Below are 19,097 nucleotides of genomic sequence, written 5' to 3' on the forward strand. Positions count from 1 at the left end.
AAGTGTTATTTACCCTTTCACATAACACAAGAACCAGGGGTCACCTGGCAAAATTAATAGGCAGTGGATTTAAAATTAACATAAAGAAATATTTCTTTACACAACACACAGTCAACCTATGGAACTCATTTCCAGGGGATGTTATAAAGGCCAAAAATATAATTTGTTAAAAAAAGAATTAGATAAATTCATGGAGGATAGATTCATCAGTGGCAATCAGCCAAGATGGTCAGGGATACAACCCCATGCTCCAGGTGTCCCTAAGCCTCTGATTGCCAAAAGATGGGACTGGATGACGGGATGGATCACCCAAAAATTTCCCTGGTCTGTTCATTCCCTCTGAACCATCTAGCACCAGCCACTATCTGAAGACAGGGTACTGGGCTCGTCTGACCCAGCATGGCCATTTGTATGTTCTTTTGTTCTTGGGATACAGTAGTAATTCTGCAACATGGTCAGTGTATGAAGCAGGGTTAGTCAAACCAATAATGAGCACTTAAAAGATGACGCTTCCTCTGGAGTGCACGAAGTGGAATTAATACCTAAACTTACCTTTAAGAATAAAGGAAAGTAAATAAAGAATAAAGTTTGGGAATACTCTGAGTGGCAAGAAGAGAATTTAGAAGAAGAATTGAAGGGTTTACTTGAGGGATAGTAGCAGAAAGTTGCCCAAAGAAGACTGTAGTAATGTGTAAAGTAAATTAGGGGAAACTTATTTTGCACCTAAATATACCCCATCTGTTTTCCTGCTCCTCACCACACCCTTCCACACACTCTTAGTGCATAAACTACTCCAAATTACACTCACTTTCATTGACTTTCCTGATGTAACTTATGCCACAGCTTGAATCATCTTCTCCTCATAGTATCCCCGTCAGTGGAGAGCCAATTTTTTAAAGAAAAGCTGTAAGGTTTTAGATGGAATGTCTGATTCCAAGGTTTCCCAGCCACATGAAAAAGCTCAAAGACTGGCATATCCTCTTCTTCATCAGTTGGAACTAGTGAGTATGATGTGTAATTGCACACATCAGTTGTTTGACACTTTTTCTAAACATAATGTTTTACAAAAGAGACTCAAAAAATATGCAAAAGGAAATAAGGAACACTTTCAAGTTGCTCCCTAGATGCATTTTAAGATTTCTTGGATGAGCATGTGGTGTGTTTTTCATGAGAAGTATACATGTGTGCTTATGGGAGGAAGTCTGGGGAAAGGTTTCACTTGAATGAATATAGAAATGGAGTTAGGAGTACGCTACTGGAATTCATTAATGATTCAGGATGGTTGGTTTCAGTTTCGCCTCTCTCTGTTCACAAGACAAAACCCAATCGATACTTCTCTTTCAAGGTCACCACTCGTTCTTTTCCTTGTTCTTCTGATCATCCCTCCTTAGCTTTCTGCACCAAAACCTACAAATATTTTGGAAGATTTAATTTCTGAGGAATTGAAATTAGTCATTGATATTTTTTCATAGTCAGATTTGGTCTTAAGGCTATATTATGCATAGGAAAACCTGTCCAGTTTTGACATTCTAGTAGTGAGCAAATCCTCAGAAATCTGGGTGCCTTTCTGAGCTATTTAATTTTTCTAAGATTTGTAAAATTGAGTTGGAAATTGCAAGAGAATGGGCTGTTTCCTGAGATTTCCAGTACTTCCTAATTCCATACTGAGAATAAGATTGGTACAGATTGGAGACATTTCTGCTTCCAGAGCTGCAAGTTTGAGGTAAGAGGAACCCCCAACAACTACTGATAAGTTATCTGAACTTTTCCAAACTTATTAGGACATCGGTTCAATATGGGCCAATACTGAGAAGTTTGCCACTTATTGAATCACCAGTCTCACTTCTTGCAGTTGTATTGGAATCCTAAGGGTAGACCCAGAATCAATAGGCAGAGAAACAGTGATCCAATAGAGATGAAAACCTGTCTCCATCTACAGTAGCTTTCCTATTCTGAGAAATGCAGTAAATGGCACCAGAGTATCTTAATTATGCTTCTTCTTGGAATGTCATAGAATATATTCTCAGCCATGTATTTCCTATCTAAAATTTCCAATGAAATATAGATCTGGTATTTTGACTAAAAACAAGTAAGAATTCTCATTGTCACATGAGTTAAGGTCATACTTAAGATGGATCTGCTTTTTAAAATCTCAATGTTATGGTTAAGAAATTACTTCTAAAATTTAACTCAAGCTGAAAAAATATATATACATTTTCTTCTGAGACAGAAGTGGAACAGCTGGGAACACAGCTGAACAAATACTGCGAAGCAGCAGAAATGAATGAATAGGCCAAATCCTCTGCTGGTGTAAATGGTTGCTGCTCAGTTGACTTCCATGGCGTTTCATGTGTTTACAGCAGCAAAGAATTTGGTGCAATATATTGTAAGTTGAACAAAGAATAGAAAAGAAAATGAAGGAATAATTTCTTCCGTCAGCTTCCTTGGAGAAGGCAGAAGTGTTCACAAAGACTGAGGAAAATCCAGACAGTCAAAGGCTCTTCAGTTTTGACATAATTCTGAGTTATCATAATAATTTCCGAAGTGAGCTGCTGGAGTTCAGCTATATTGTAGGACGTTATGAGCACAGTTAATCATGACTGTTAAACAAGGCAGATCCAAATTTGCAGTGGGTCATAACCCTTAATCAGTCAAAGAAAATACACAGTTTGCTTTATTCATTCTACTGACGTTATGTTTAATATGGTTCAAACAAGTTTTATATGCACTGTATTGATTTTATTCTGTTCATAAAATGTTGGTAATAGAAAATCTATTTTTCTACGTGGAATCAGTACCTTAATGTTAATATAATTTCTAAGGAAAAAATGGCTTGATTCTCTTAGTTACATGAATGGGTACTGTAGGCTTAGCTATACAAAGTCTGCAAGAATATAATCCAGACTTTATGTTGATGAGTAGGATAGAGTGCTGTATAGCTGGCTGGGTTAGCTTTCCATGTATTTCTTATTTCTTATTGATTAAGCTTAAGGGCAGTATTTTCAGATGTTGGTCCCCAAGTGGTGCCCACAAAATATGTCTGTGTCAATTGGGCATGGAAATGCCACATTTGCATGCGATGATCAAAGAGTTATGCTCAAAATGACCCTTTGCTAATGTATTTTTCCATTTGAACACAGCAGGCACATGTTCCTTTGCAAGTACAGCTTAGCACTGGTGTCTGAAATTTTGGCCTTACAGGCTTGACCTTGCAAGTCATCTATGTATAATCATTATGTCTCACCATCAGCTCTGGCTGAGCTAGCCTTAGTGCAAGTCCCAAAGAGATTGGCTACTTTTGTGCTTCCTTGATCCTGGGGGCAGCTGCTTGGCTCCTGACATATTAGAGCAGCTGTAGAGCTGGTTAATGGCCCGTTTGGGGCCATTCTGCTGGCTAGGATTGCAGGAGTGCAAAGTGCAGCAGGCCTGCTCCCTCCAGAACTTCCACTGTATTGGGAGGACCAGGGGTAAGTGCAGAGTGAGCTATACTGGCTGTGGGCTACCTGGGGATTTTCCTATGCCAAGGAGCAGCATAAAAATGGGACATAGCAGGGCTGATGATCTAGTCTATTGACTTTACTGGGAATCATTCAAGCATTATGAGCCAAATTCATAACTGAAGGTGACGCAGATGCCCTGGGCCAAAATCATCCTGAGGGTATGTCTATACTGGAACAGGAAGTGCAATTTTCTGCTTGGGTAGTCTTAGCTCAATTAGAGCTAGTGTCAGTAATGTGCTAAAAACCCTGTAGCCACAGCTGCACAATGGTCCAATGGTTTGTATTCAGGGCAGCTAGCCCATCCCACCATTGTGCAGCTGTGGCTACACTGCTATTTGTAATGCACTGGCTTGATCAGAGCTAGCAAGGTATGTCTACCCAAGCTGGAAATTGCACCTCCAGCTCCAGTGTAGGCATATCTCTTAATTACAGAATATAAAGCATAACAATACAGATGATTTTAAACAGCTGTAAAATAAGTGCTTGTGCTGTATTTATTTACTCACTATGTTGATATAGCCCAAATCCAGTAACATAAAAGTATTAACTAGTAGAGGTGATACTCATAAATAAATAGAGATATCCTATCTCCTAGAACTGGAAGGGACCTTGAAAGGTCATTGAGTCCAGCCCCCTGCCTTCACTAGCAGGACCAAGTACTGATTTTGCCCCAGATCCCTAAGTGGCCCCCTCAAGGATTGAACTCAGAACCCTGGGTTTAACAGGCCAATGCTCAAAGCACTGAGCTATCCCCCCCTTAAGAATATCAAAGGTGAATTATGAAGATCAGCTAAAAAAGTAACAGGAAGGAAGGATATTATTCTGTATATTAAGTCGGGAGAAAAAAGAGAAAGTACAGCAAGTAAAAATCTTTACAAACAAAAAGTACAATAGAATTTACAGTAGCAAGTGACTACCTTCATATTAGATTAATGTTAATGCATTCCATTCCAGTTCATGTTGAAGTAAAAGGAGTTTGTCTGGTAGATGAAATGTGGCTTTCACTGCAAGACTGGGATAATGAATGTGAGACAAGAGGATATATAGTCTCATAAACTGTGGAATAAAGACCAAAGACTATATTGTTTTTATGTCTACCTAATGGACTAGTGCATTAGTAGGAGCATTGCCAGCAGATTGAGGGAAGTGATTATTCCCCTCTGTTCGGCACTGGTGAGGCCACATCTGGAGTATTGTGTCCAGTTTTGGGCCCCCCACTACAGAAAGGATGTGGACAAATTGGAGAGAGTCCAGCAGAGGGCAACGAAAATGATCCGGGGCCTGGGGCACATGACTTCCAAGGAAAGGATGAGGGAACTGGGCTTGTTTAGTCTGCAGACGAGTGAGGGGGGATTTGATAGCAGCCTTCAACTACCTGAAGTGGGGTTCCAAAGAAGATAGAGCTAGGCTGTTCTTAGTGGTGGCAGATGACAGAACAAGGAGCAATGGTCTCAAGTTGCAATGGGGGAGGTCTAGGTTGGATGTTAGGAAACACTATTTCACTAGGAGGGCGGTGAAGCACTGGAATGGGTTACCTAGGGAGGTGGTGGAATCTTCATCCTTAGAGGTTTTTAAGGCCCAGCTTGACAAAGCCCTGGCTAGGATGATTTAGTTGGAGTTGGTCCTGCTTTGAGCAGTGGGTTGGACTAGATGACCTCCTGAGGTCTCTTCCAACCCTAATCTTCTATAATTCTATGATTCTGTGACTACTCAATGATTTCATCTTAGAGCAGCTGACTTAACGTAAAACAATATTACAACTAGTTTTAATTTTATTTCACTATATGTTCTTTATATAAATAAAAACCACATACACCTAAACTCGTGTATAGTTCATGGTGCATTTTAAGTTCAGTAATGAATCTGTGGGATTCTTTTGATTGTGAATGTCAGGGTTTTGAGCCAGGTTTGAAATAAACTATATATTTTTTGCAATATGTGATAGACAGGTTTAGACTGAATGATTGAATCTGATTGCAGTTTGCTATATGGTTTTGTTCATTTGCTCTACAATGTAGTGCACGGCTCCACATAAATCCGCTGGGTGTAAGCAAAGCCGGGTGTATCCCCAGAGACCCTGTCTAGACTAGTAAATATGTTGTGTTTAAAAACGTTAGCTAACATGTTTGCAAAAGTGATCTATTTTCCTAATACAAACAGGACTAGAGTCACAAGATCGCTCAAAATAAAACTTCCTTAATGCCCTTTCATAAAGAGACTCAAATGTCATCTGTTCTACCATTACTGGTTTATTTGACCAAATCTGATTATTATTTGATTCAATACCAGAAAAATTGATTTGTCACATAAATTACTTGGTGAAAAACTGAAGAATTAGTCAAATAATGACTTAGAAAAATATTTGACAGCTGTAAATCCAGTATATGTTTATATATAGTATATTGAGCACCTTAAAATAATCAGTAATAGAACAATTTTTTGTCTTATCTGTAAATTGGTCATTCTGATTTGCATATATTGTAATAATTTCACTCACTTCTGTGGTAAAACATGGCAAGTTTTAATGGCCTGACCCTAGTTCCTTAAAGTCTTTGAAAACATCTTCCTTCACTTCAGTAGTGCTGGATTGGGCCCTAATGCCACACAGGGAAATCACTAAAATGCTCTGTTTGCATAAGAGAAAGTTCGTCATGCTAACTATCATTTGGGCTCTATCACAGATTGTATCCACACACACAATTATGACCAACCGCACACGGCCATCCACAGCACTGTTTGGTGCCGACTTTTTCCAAGCAAGGCTAACCCTTCTTCAGAAAGGAAGTGAAGGAGGAATGTATTTGGGCAGACTGGAATCTGATCCTTGGCTCCACTATGGCACCTTTCTGCCATGCCAGCACATCTTGCCCTAACGCATAACTGGCCAGGGGAGGAATCTCCTGACATAACTGAATCCCCATATGCCCGTTTGCAGTCCCTGGTGTAGGGGGTATAGCTGGAGCACTGCTGCGCACTAGCAAACTCTGGGATGCTTAAATTGCTCTCTGTTGCAAAAGTAGGATTGGCCTGGTGCTTGGCAGTCTAAGGATTAGGGCAGTTTAGAGATGGCTTACATCATCTTTGCTGCGCTGGGCATAGAGAGGCTGGGCTTAAGGATCTGGTTTGATGTGTGTACTCATTGGAAAAAACTCATGGAGCTGGTGTGGACCTAGGGCATTGGCTCATTACTGGCCCAGAGGGTCATACCATCTATCAAATCACTACCCCCTCTTCCTACAGCATCCTAAGTGTTTTTCCATTATTGCTTTGGCTTTAATTAGAATGTAAGATCATTCTCCCTGGATCCTGCAGCCCTGAGCCTGCAGTAGCAACCCATGATAGCTCCACTCCTTCTAGATCCCTTCCCTCCAGACTGCCTGTGGAGAGATCTGTGGGAGCTGATGTCTTTGGCTGTGTGATGGGAACAGGAGTTTGGTCCAAATGCATTAATAGAGGCGGAGGGCTTAACGCTTGTGCTTTTCATGCAGTTCAGAAAGTTGCATGCCTGGCACTGGTGCTCTCCGATGAATGGGGGCGGACAAACACTGACATTTTGAAAAGTATTCACAGTGTCAAGATGTGTGGATAAGAAGCCCAATAGCTCCTGTCGCAGGGATGTAATTAGTTTTAAATAAGAAGATAGCCTTAACTCTAAACACTTACTTCCTAATAGCCTCCCCTGGTAGGGATGGCGATAAGTAGCTAAACCTAGGTATCCATTATAGGATGAAGTCTCTAATTTATTTTATGTTAATTAAGTTTATAATTACATAGTGTCATTTAGTAAAACTGTTTATTTTCTCCCACAAGAAACTAACTGAGTTTTCAGAAGGGGCTTTTTGGCTGTAATTTAGATGCAAATAGCCTATTAAATGTAGTTTGTGTTTAGTTCATTTGGTTACTGTTCAATGATGATGTAGTAGGAGGCAACATACAAAGAACTGAAACCACTAGTGGAGTGAACAAGGAAGGGCCAGGCTGGGGTGGACACACATTGTCTTCGCTTTGGCACCAAAAAGTTGTGGCAAAAAGACTGGGGCTGATTTATAGTCTAGAGTTGTATAACACTTTCCACAGAGTCCCTCCTCCCCAGAGGGCTAGGGACAGTCCAGCCCAGTGGTGTGCCTGGTGGGGGGCAGCTTCAAATAGCTTTGCTGCCTTGGGAGAAGGGGGAAAGTCATTAGGGGCCAGAGTCAGTGCAGAGCCACCAAGCCTTGATGTGGTTAGCCCTGTCTGCCTATGGTTTGTGAGTGAACCCTGCTGACTATTCTGGGGATGTAAACCTTGCCCCAACAGATTGAGAGGGGTGGTATTCCAGGAGATCCTCATGGAGACTTCCTTCCCCAGAGCCCCCATGTTCTCCTACCGGAGGCACTAATCCAGATAAAGGGTATCGAAAGGCTGCTTTGCAGTTTATGCTTCTCCTATGATTCTTTCAGTCTTCATAGAGTTGCTGGTCCAGTAGGATCTCTGGCAAGGGAGAAGTAATAGTGTTTTTCTTTTTCCAAAAAAGTGAAATATTTTCTTGGCAGAAGCTCTTTCTTTATTATTCTGTAAGAAGGCAGTTCTATGGGGTAAAAACCCCAATCCTTGGTTATATCAAAACAGCAATGAGAGGTGGGTGAATCAAATAGCGATTTTGCTGAATAGATCATGCTGAGCTATAGCAAAAGGAGTACAGATCAGCTTCTCCAGGCTGTTCTGGCCAGTCTCCTGCCTACTGGAGGTCAGGAGAAAGGAGAGGAAAGAAGCCACTCTGGAGCGAGACCATTTGAATATTGTTATTGTTATTAACTGTATTACACTAAAGGCAGCAACTGAGACCAGGATCCCATTGTGCTTGGCACTGTATTGTCACAAAGTGAGATACAGTCCCTGCCCCAAAGGGCTCACAGTAGAAATAAAGAGGAGAAACAGAAGCACATAGAGGAGAAGTGACTTGCCCTGAGCTAGGATTAGAATCCAGGTCTCCTGACTCCTAATCCACTGGACCACACTTTATCCATCCTAAATCAATGGCATTTATGCATCTTAAATCAATCCTTGTGGTGAGTGTATTGACTGCCACATGGAACTGAATGAATAGTAAGGGTCTTCTGTAGGCAGGAAAAGTGAATGAAATACAAGTAGAAGAGCCAGCAGCTGTCACAAGCAAAATGTTAGGAGCAATCAGTGATTAGCATATGCATTTTGCAAGTGTAAGTGGCACTCAGACTTCATAGACTTATAATAATAAAATGTCATAGAGAGAAAGTATGAGAATTACTCAATCACAATTGGAAATACTGTATTAATATAAATTCCTTTGATCATTGTAATACAACATGAAGAAGGATAATCTTGCTGTATATTAATGTAATTCCATATCTATTCGGAGTGTACCAAAATAAGAAATATCAACTCCTTCACTACCTCTTCTAGGAATGTCCTGGCTTGGCAATTGTAGATTGAAGGCCATGTACTGTATGTCTGGAATTCCCATTGATCTCGGTGGAAATTGCACACACCAGATTGATGGCAGAATTGGCCCAGCTGTTTGGGTAGAGAGAGACTGAATAGTTTCCAACACAGGAATTACTCTGTTTTTCACGAGAGTGAGACATAATTACGCTGTGTCCTTCATGTGTTGCGATTTTCCTTTTATACTGAAGTTAAGTGACACCTGTCAAAGCTGCATCTGTGTTGTAGTGCATTTGCGTGTTTAACATTCATCTCGATGAGCATATTAAACACAAGTGGTTGGGATGTCAGAAGGTAAACAGCCCCTTTCCTTAACAGCTTTGACTTTTCAAGGACTACTGAAAGCTCTAAGAACATTCCTTGAAGTATTGATTGATTTCTTAGGCACTCAAATGAAGGGTGGGATAATCTGCAGAAGTTCTGGTTTTGAAATGTCTATGCAGTGAGTAACTTTTAGGCTCTTTTCTGTGAATTGGGAATTCACACCAGTGTTAAAACAATAGATTTTTTTCTTTCCATTGTCTTCAATATTATTTACATACCATACTGTTCAGTTCTCTCAATTTAAGAAATTCCATATAGGGATAGCTCAGTGGTTTGAGCATTGGCCTGCTAAACCCAGGGTTGTGAGTTCAATCCTTGAGGGGGCTACTTAGGGATCTGGGGCAAAATCAGTACTTGGTCCTGCTAGTGAAGGCAGGGGGCTGGACTCGATGACCTTTCAAGGTCCCTTCCAGTTCTAGGAGATAGGATATCTCCATTAATTTAATGTAAATGTCTATTTTACCTTTTCTGTGGTTTTCCTTCTTTTTAGCATTTCATCACTTCAATTCCTCTGACCCTTTCTTGTTTTGGATGCATGCTTATTCTCAGAATTCTCATGATGTCTTTTCTAATCACAAGAAGCAACCAGATACTTTTCAGTCTGGGTTGCTTTTTTATTTTAGATTATGAAAAGCAACAAAATAAAAGAGAACAGAAGTAAAGTGTTTGTAAGAGAGAAAGAGAGAGGGGTGTGTGTGTGTGTTCTCTGAAATGTGCTGCATCCAGTCTGCCTTACAAATTGGTATATGCCCCTGCAGAGGCCCAGTCCTTATAAATTTAATGGGGCAGTGCACAGAAAAGGTAACAACATGTACAAGCTACATACAAAACACAATTCTTTCTTGAGTCTAAAGTATTCTGGTGGAATATCAGGAGTCAATAGGACTTTTCATGATCATAGAATTGTAGGGTTGGAAGGGACCTCAAGAGGTCATCAAGTCCATTCCTCTGAGGCAGGATTAAGTGTACTTAGACCATCCCTAACGTGTCTGTCTGTCTTGTTCTTAAAAACCTCCAGTGATGGGGATTCCACAACCTCCCTAAGCAAGCTGATCTCTGAGACAGGATGGATGACCTTTTAGTTGTAGCAATACCCTCAGGTTTGCAGTAGGAGGTAGCATGATAGTAGTGCATAACCACAGTGAGAGCTCAGAGGGCCATTGTGTCTTAGTGAATCAAAATGTCCTTATGAGTTGAAGAAGAGTGTGGCCACTGTGCAGCCCTGAGACTGGGTGCAGAACGCACTCATTTTCCTGCTGCTGAACAGGACCAGTTCTGCTGATCAGTACAGCCCTCCCTGCTCTTTCTGGGCCTAATGCCCACTTCTTGCAGTGGTGCTAGACCTCACCAGCCTTGTGACTGAACATGAGCAAGGATTGTCACTGTGAGCAGTTCCTGCATGGGTGTGTAGGCTCCTTGCATCGTCTCTTTCTGTTGGGGGGTGTGTCTGTGTTTTAGGTGTATCTGAGGTTTACTGCCTCATCTTCAGCATCAACATCAGTTGCTTATGTGTCCTCTTTCTTGCTGTGCCTGAATTATAAATTGTGCAAAACCTGCCCACTGTCTAGCTCTGAGAGCAGTTTTTAATGTCCTTGACTCTCAGTAGAAATCAGAACAAGCACAACAGCAGCAGCAATACTGTAAAAGGGAATGTCTATTGGACATGGCACTGGAAGATATGTGAGTAATGACTCTTCTTGGGAAACACACTATATTCTCCTTAAGAATGCTGAGCATGCTTTGTTTCCCTTCTGCACACTGCCTAGAAAAGGAACACACCTTTCAAGGTGTCAATGCAAGGGAATAGAATAAAAGACCCTTTCTAACATATGAAGCCTCTGTAAACTACATTTAGATATTTAGTGTTCGTAGCAGGCAGGGCAGGGGATCATTAACCCTACCTACTTTTCACTCTCAGATCTGCTGAGTAAATGGGTCAGATTTTACCACCTTTTGCTCCTAATTCATTTTATATTGAGATCAGCTTTATAGGGTGCTTTTATTAAAGTACATATAATTTTGTTTGACCCCTACCCTTGCTAGTTTTATGAACTTGTGAATCAATGACCCAAACTATTAAATAGATTGAATGCTGCCTACAACAGTAATGTTAATGGCTCCAATTTTATTAAGACCATTTGCAAATCTCACAGGTGGCAGTATCCCGGAAATGATAAACTGTGTGTCCATCTCTACTGAGCATAAACTCAAGCCGTAGAAGAAATACTAATAGTTATGGGAAAGAAACATTTTAAGTTTAGCAATGTTTTGGTGAATTAACAGGGGAAAGGTATAATTTGTCATTTAAATTTGACCCTAATTAGCCCTCAGCTTTATAACCTATGATATTGTAGTGTTATACCATGTTGTCTTCAAAGGCAGAGCAAGCCTCTTGATTTCTGTTCTCAGTTATACCACTTACTTTTATGTTGGACCATAGTGAGCAAGTCATTTAATGGCTCTCTGCCTTGGTTTCCTCAGAAGTAAAGTGAATATAATCATTAGGAATGGGCTGGACTCTCACAATTTGAACCCCAGTGCAGCTTCCCACCCTCTGTGATTCAAGGGTGTTCAGACTGGGAGTTTTGGTTCAGCCCAGGGATGGGGACTAATGTGAAATTCAGATCCAATTTTGTGTTCGAAGCCTCTAGAATGTTTGGTTTAGTTTTGAGGGTTTCGTTTGGCCCACAGGCTGTTGAGAATTAACATTTGCATCCTTTGGTAAAAGTTACACATGTTGCAAGTGTAAAGTATTATAAGTGTTCTTAATAATATGTGTGTGAAATCATCACTGTATTAGAGTATCCTGAGAGAGAAACATTGCTAAAGGTAGTGGTTTTTAAAAAAATGGTGCTGGTAGTGGGGAGGGAATTGGAACTATTGTATTTGAAATTTAAAACACTTGTCTTTGAGCCCAGGCTATTTATTAAAACACAAAGGCATCCTGAACCCAACGCACACACAATCCTGGAAATAAGGAAAGGCTTCCTCAGACTACTTTGTCTGCTACTGCTATGTAGACATCGTTATGGTGAAACAGGCCAATAACCATTTTACAGAAATCCATCCACGAGCCTCTCCTTGCTTTCTAATAAAGATGAGGTGACACTTTGTCCTCGCTTTGCTGCAGCACTAGCCATCACTGGTCTTGGAAGCAGTGGCACAGTTCCAAATAGCTATGGAATGAGTTATTTCATTTAATTTTCTACTTGAAATCAGAAACTAACACATTTGATAAGATTTCCCTTTTAGGTGATGCAGCAGCATCTTGATTCCCTTTGCTTTCCTTCCTTTCACTTAGCAATTTTTAGTTCACTCCATATGAATTACAGTTCATTTAAATTGACCACATATACATGTCATGTTATGGTTAATTGCCTCTAAAAGTAAAAATGTAAATTCATTTTCTTTCAAATACTCTATATGAATGTTAGCACTGAATAACAACACTCTGTGTTTAGGCAGAGAAGAGAATGAACATGGCAATTTTAACCAGGCTTAAAATCTCAGAAATTTTTTGTTTCAGCACCCCCACTGAACCCCATACATTTTCCTCATGCTTTTGTGTTGGATGCTCTAGTTTATTTTTTCAGTTGGCAGGTAGAATCACTGAAATTATGCAAAAGTTTAGAGAATCTGATGTTCTGAAACACCTATATTTCAAGCTTACTATCCGAGCAGCAGAATTTGGGTATTAAAGGCCAGATTTAAAAGCCATTTAAGTCAGTGGGATCCTAAATGACCAAAGAAGTTCACCATTATTTCTTCAACCCCAGTAGAAATAAAACTAGCAATTTGTGGTTTAATATCTTCTTGGGTTTTATGGCACTCACTGGATCCCAGTCAACCAAAGGTCACATTCTCTTTTTCTCACATTAAAATGTGTAGAAGAAGAAAAGGATCCTAAAAGATGTGACTTCTGGAAGTTTCCTTTTGGCTGCTTTGACCATTTAGATATCTTGAGTCACTAGCGGTATATATTAGAGAGGGTTATAGCCAGTGAAAAGGCCTATGGTTGAGGTTGTACAGGATTGGCAGAGGCGCCACCCCCATGCATCTTGGACTATCCACATACCAGAGCTACTCCCAGCACTAGCATGACTGAATTAGCTGCCCTGGTGCCATTGACTACCAGAATCCTTGTTGCTCAGAGGGATCAAAGGTGATTTCTTGGTGTGTAAGAAGGATGCTACTTTACAGAAACCTTTCCTTTCAGCATAAGCCCAGACCATATCAGTAGTGTATTTTTGCAATTTCAGTTTTCTTTGTCTGTGCAGTGGGGAGGACCATGTGACCATACGAAAGTGTAACAGTGTCGGAACCCGCCTCTTGTGAGCACCCCCTCTCTGGCTGATACATGCCTGCAATCACTCAGGCTTTGAACAGGGCAGCACCCGCCTCTTGCGGATGCCCCCTTTCTGGTTGGGTGTGAGCCTGCTTTTCTTTTTGTTCTTATAACGGGATGGCACCGGCCTCTGGTTAGTATCTGCCTGGCTGATGGCTCTTTCAGCAGGTGACTCAGCCCTCTGTCCCTCCTTCTGGGGTATACAGTGTCTAGTTCTTTCTCACGGCCGTGGTATGGGACTGTAGCTCCAAGGCTTCTTCCCCAGAGGAACTGTCTTCTTTAACAGCCCAAAGTGGCCCATCTTGGTATAATCAGTTGGTATCCTTTTGGCAGCCCTCACCAGACCACTAGGCCCATCACAATACCCTCCCCATCTCGCTAGGTTCTGTGCTTACTCCCCTGGGCTCAGCCTGCTTGCACTGAGCTGTCTGCAGTCCTGCTGCTCTTCTAGCTAGCCAGGTATCCAGCCCTCCTTCTTCAAGCTCCAGGCAGCAACTGACTGCTCTGCCTCTACTACTTCCTTTCATATGGCCCTTCTGGACCCTGACTGGCTGCTCCAGCAGTCCCTCTGATTGGTTGCTTTTCTGAAGCCACTCTAGGCTGCCTGGAGGACTTCTCCTCTGCTCTTTTCTGGGGCAAGGTGAAGCAGGGCCGCGTGTCCTCCAGCAGGGGGCATCTGGATCTAGTCCACCCCATAACAGAAGGTAATAAAATTAATGACAAAGGCTCAAAGTCCAGCAGTTTAGGGCTTCAAAGGCACATTTATCAAAACCCTAATGTGAATACAAAGTAGGACTATGACAGATCATGTTTTTGGATTTGTCAAATACTGAATTCTAATCTATAAAACTCAGGTGAATGCAATTGCCAATCTGGTTGAACACTCAGGGCCTGGTTTTTAAAATAATGATTGGCCATTGTACATCTTATTTGTATATGAAAATAGCACAATGGCCTGCCTAAAATGTATGTGAAAATTAGGGGCATAACTGGGAAATCAGGCCCTCAATGATTTGGACACAAAATTATCAGCTTTATTCCCTCAGTGCTTGAAGAGCTGAATTAACAATAACAGTATAATAATACTTTATTTTTACTGTATAGGAGGCTCCTCAAACATAAGGTAAAAATGCTTTATGAAAAGTAGGTCAGCATTATTCAACACAATTTATGGAGATGGAAAATGAGGCACAGAGAAGTTAGGTGGTTGCTTGACTAATGTCCCTAGTGACAATCAAGAACAGAACCCAGATCTCTTGACTGCTGGTGCTCAATTGACTGCCCCCCACTACCTAGTTGTGCTTTATCAACTGGGGGCATGATTTTAAAAATACCCAGTAGTGGCCTAATTAGGTGTTTTTAACAATGCCACCTTGAAAGCACAGTATGCAGGACTTAACTATCTTGAGTAATTTGGATCATCTGTAAACTTTGTCACCTCACTGTTTATCCCTTTTTCGGGACCATTTGCGAATACATTGAACAGCACTGGTCCCAGTACAGATCCTTGGGGGACTGTGCTATTTACCTCTCTCCACTGTGAAAACTGACAGTTTATTCCTATCCTTTGTTCCCTATCTTTTAACCAGTTACTGATCCATGAGAGGACCTTCCCTCTTATCTCATAACAGCTTATTTTACTTAAAAGACTTTGTCAAGGGATCTTGTCGAAGGCTTTCTGAAAGTCCAAGTATATTTTATCCAATGGATCATCCTTGTCCACATGCTTGTTGACATCCGCAAAGAATTCACATAGATTGGTGAAGCATGATTTCCCTTTTCCAAAGTCATATTGAATCTTCCTGAACATATTGTGTTCACTTATGTGTCTGATAATTCTGTTCTTCACTATCGTTTCAACCAACTTTCCTAGTACTGAAGTTAGGCTTACTGGCCTGCAATTGCCCAGATCGCCTCTGAAGCCTTTTTTTAAAGATTGGCGTTACATTAGTTATCCCATAGTCATCTGGTACTGAGGCTGATTTAAGCAGTAGGTTACATACCACAGTTAGTAGTTCTGCAGTTTCATATTTGAGTTTCTTCAGAACTCTTGGGTGAATACTATCTGGTCCTGGTGACTTATTACTGTTTAATTTATCAGTTTGTTTCAAAACCTTCTCTATGTACTGGTTAATGTTTGTTAAAGAACATTAACCTGACCACTGTATTTATGAAAGTCCTCTATATCAGTAACTAATATTGGAACAAAAGTATTACCATGTTCCATTTTAAGAACACTGTATGGTCTGGGAGTAAACTTCATATGTGATCTGAATAGATGTCCACAGCATTACAAAACACTGAGAGAGTACAGTGTTGAGCAGAGTTTCTAAGGAAGACACCACAGTTTAGTCCTGTAGATCAGCTAGACCCAGCTTTGAGTGATCTGATCGACACAAAGATAGCTACCTTTCTGCAACAGTCTTAAAAATGGGTGACTGATATTTGGTCAAGGTCTTATATCTGTATCAGTTGCTGGCTAACTTCTCCTCTTCCTCCACTTTTATTTTGAGCTCTCCAGTATTGGCTCTGTAATATATATATTTTCTACTGCAAGTTTCTGAATGGCAGCTTATGCAACAGCAAGGATTGTTTTGAACTGGTCTTAAACCTGGGACCCAGTATTCTGCCAACTCTTCCAGTGAATGTCAACTGTTTGCCTAAACCTTCTTAACTGGCTCTCTTTGAAGACTGAGAAACCCAATCAAAGACTTGGTAGATAGGAGATGACACATCATCTCCTAACTACCACATTCCATAATGTTTTTAAAGTACTATCTCGCTGACTCTGAATAACTTGACAGTCAGAGGACTGGTGAACAAATTGTCCCTGCTTAATCAAATTGCAAAGTTTTTTTTTTTTATTTATTTCATTGGAAATTTTACTTAAAAGTTTCCATTCAGTATCTGCAACTCTCTTTACATCGCAACTCTTTTATTTTTTTCATGTTCTATTTCACCTCCGTCACTCTACCAATGATGCCAGCCTCACCACTTCCTTTATTTCCTTGTCTCCTTCTGTCTTTGTGCCATCTGCTGTGTCACACCATTTGCCTAGATTGCCCTCCTTGTTTCAGTGAATCAGGCCCCACATCTTCTTGTCATTTAACCATCTTCTTAAAACTCTTCTCCTGAGAGTCCTATGAATAATCCATGACAATGTAACACCATCACCTCTGCTATCTGGGGAAAAATATTCCAAGGTATCACCGTGGGCATGTGACTGAGGTTTTGTCTGATCTTTGTCTGTCAGACCCCAATCTTGCAAGTGAATCAATACGCTCAAACTCTTGCGCCCATGAGGAGCAACATTGACGTCAATGGGAATTCATGAAGGCGTAATAGACTGTCCATTTGAATCCGATTACAAGACTGAGGCCTTAGGGCTTAGCTTAACTTTGTGCACTGTGAGTAGTCCATTGCCTTCAGGGGGATTACCCCAGTGCTTAAAATTAAGCATGCGCATAAATTTTTGTAGAATCAGGACCTTATAATGTACACTTCTCAGGTCAGGGCCATAGGTCTGGTTGTACTTTCAAACTGGTGTATTTCTGCTGACTTCACAGGAGTTACTCAGTATTCTTACTGGAATAACTAAGAGGAGAAGCAGGCCCGAGGTCTATTTGTGTATAGTACAGTGCCAAGCACTTATTCGCTCTTAACAAATAATAATAATAATTGTACTGCTGAATGAAAACTAGGAATGAAATTGGCTCTCAATCATTTTCATTGCCTAATGTGACTGAATTGCAATAGGCAAGCAACAAGTTTGAGGCTGGAAAAGAAAACTGAAATTCTTTCATGTACAATAATCAATGTTGGTGTTAGTAATGTGTGATGAGTTTGTGTGTGTGTGTGTGTGTGTATATCAAAAGTTTCATTTCAAATTATATATATATATATATATATATATATATATTATATATATATATATATAATTTGAAATGAAACTTTCGATTTAGCAATGAAAAAGCCCATACAGATGCTCTGAGTGGCCTAGCAATAAACTTCCAATAACAATCATGATCATCCAGCAACATTAAATACTAATATACAAGTTAACTCTCCCAAACAGCAACATTTAAAAATAAAGCAAATGGAGATAATTTACCACAGAACAATTGCGGTGATTTTAATATACAGTGTAGTGGTATTAATGTGCAATTATATTGCTTTGAACTCTGCATTATGGAGTTCTTCGTGGACCCGCAGCATGGCCCGAATACAGTAATTTAATTTAAGATCCTTTATCTATTTGAAAGGGGGAAAGCAGGAGAATTATCAGGATTAAAATTATCTAAATTGTAATAAAAGCACTGAGTCCAACAATAACATAGTATTCTTTAGGAGGAGGTAAGATACTCATCACTACATTACCTTATGTAACTAATCCTCTAAACAGCAATCTAGCCTGAAGCCTTCCTCTCACAGCAGTTTAAAAACAGTGCCTGTGCAGAAACTGGGCAGCTCAGAAGTGATACACACTTGTACTGAAATTATATTTTGCATGTGGATTAGCTAAGTCTCTCTCTCTCTCTCTCTCTCTTTGTTGGCTTATGCTAAATCCCATAGATTGTTTCAGCGAAAAGGAATTTTGCACACACCCTATTGAAAACGTGAAGTAGCGCATCTATAACCAGCATGTTTGGCTTCCATGTGTGCTATTACCTACACTCAAACAGAGATATTATCATCTCCTAAAGATTTAAATTAGCAAGAAAATAAATTGTAAATGAATTAGTCACTTTTACTTACTTTCTAACAGTCAAATTCAACTCCTATTGAAGTCAATAGCAAAATTCTCATTAACTCACATCAGACCAGGATTTGGCTCTAAACCTTTGGTTGTTTGGAGTGATCTGATGTCTAGATAACGTTTGATCTCTTCACAAAATTGTGAACTTACTGAGACAAGATCTCTTAAAAAAGACCTATTGATGAAATGTACATTTGCAGGAATACAGTGCTTGTATATCCAATTCTCATATTATTTCCTTGGTTTTTTTTTAGCGTCATTAGAACAAACAATGGTGACAATAAAAAGTGATGTGTATAATAACATAACTGCAGTCAGACAAGAACAGCCTGTGTAAGATGATGCTGTGCTAGGAAGTATTTATGATTTAGAATTAGGTGCATGGATTTAATCCCAATCCAAAACTGGTTTTCCTGGAGGCTCTCAGCCTTAGACAACCATCATTAAGGTTCACATAGTGGGCTTGATGGTAGATTGAGGGAGAAATTGATCTGATCTTAAAAAAAAAAGTTCAGTTTTTATTTAGCCATTGATGTAGTGCCTGTTGATTTTTTTTTAGAGGTAATTTACCAATTTTTTCATAATGGATTACTTTCTCCTCGGTTATAATTTTCTCCTTCATAACAAAGTAAATCAAAGATGGTCATGACACTGAGGGCTTGATCCAGTGCATAGCCGGTGTAGAGTGTTGTGCATATAAACACAAGGTAAA

At 40.2% G+C, this 19,097-nt stretch overlaps 1 protein-coding gene across 6 annotated transcripts in view; it reads left to right on the forward strand.

The window, feature by feature from the left end:
• NTRK2 (neurotrophic receptor tyrosine kinase 2) overlaps nt 1–19,097 on the forward strand; it is a 283,920-nt gene that overhangs the window by 113,986 nt on the left and 150,837 nt on the right. The window lies entirely within an intron of this gene.

The sequence above is a fragment of the Malaclemys terrapin genome, chromosome 6 (assembly GCF_027887155.1).
Source record: "Malaclemys terrapin pileata isolate rMalTer1 chromosome 6, rMalTer1.hap1, whole genome shotgun sequence".
Classification (NCBI taxonomy): domain Eukaryota; kingdom Metazoa; phylum Chordata; order Testudines; family Emydidae; genus Malaclemys; species Malaclemys terrapin.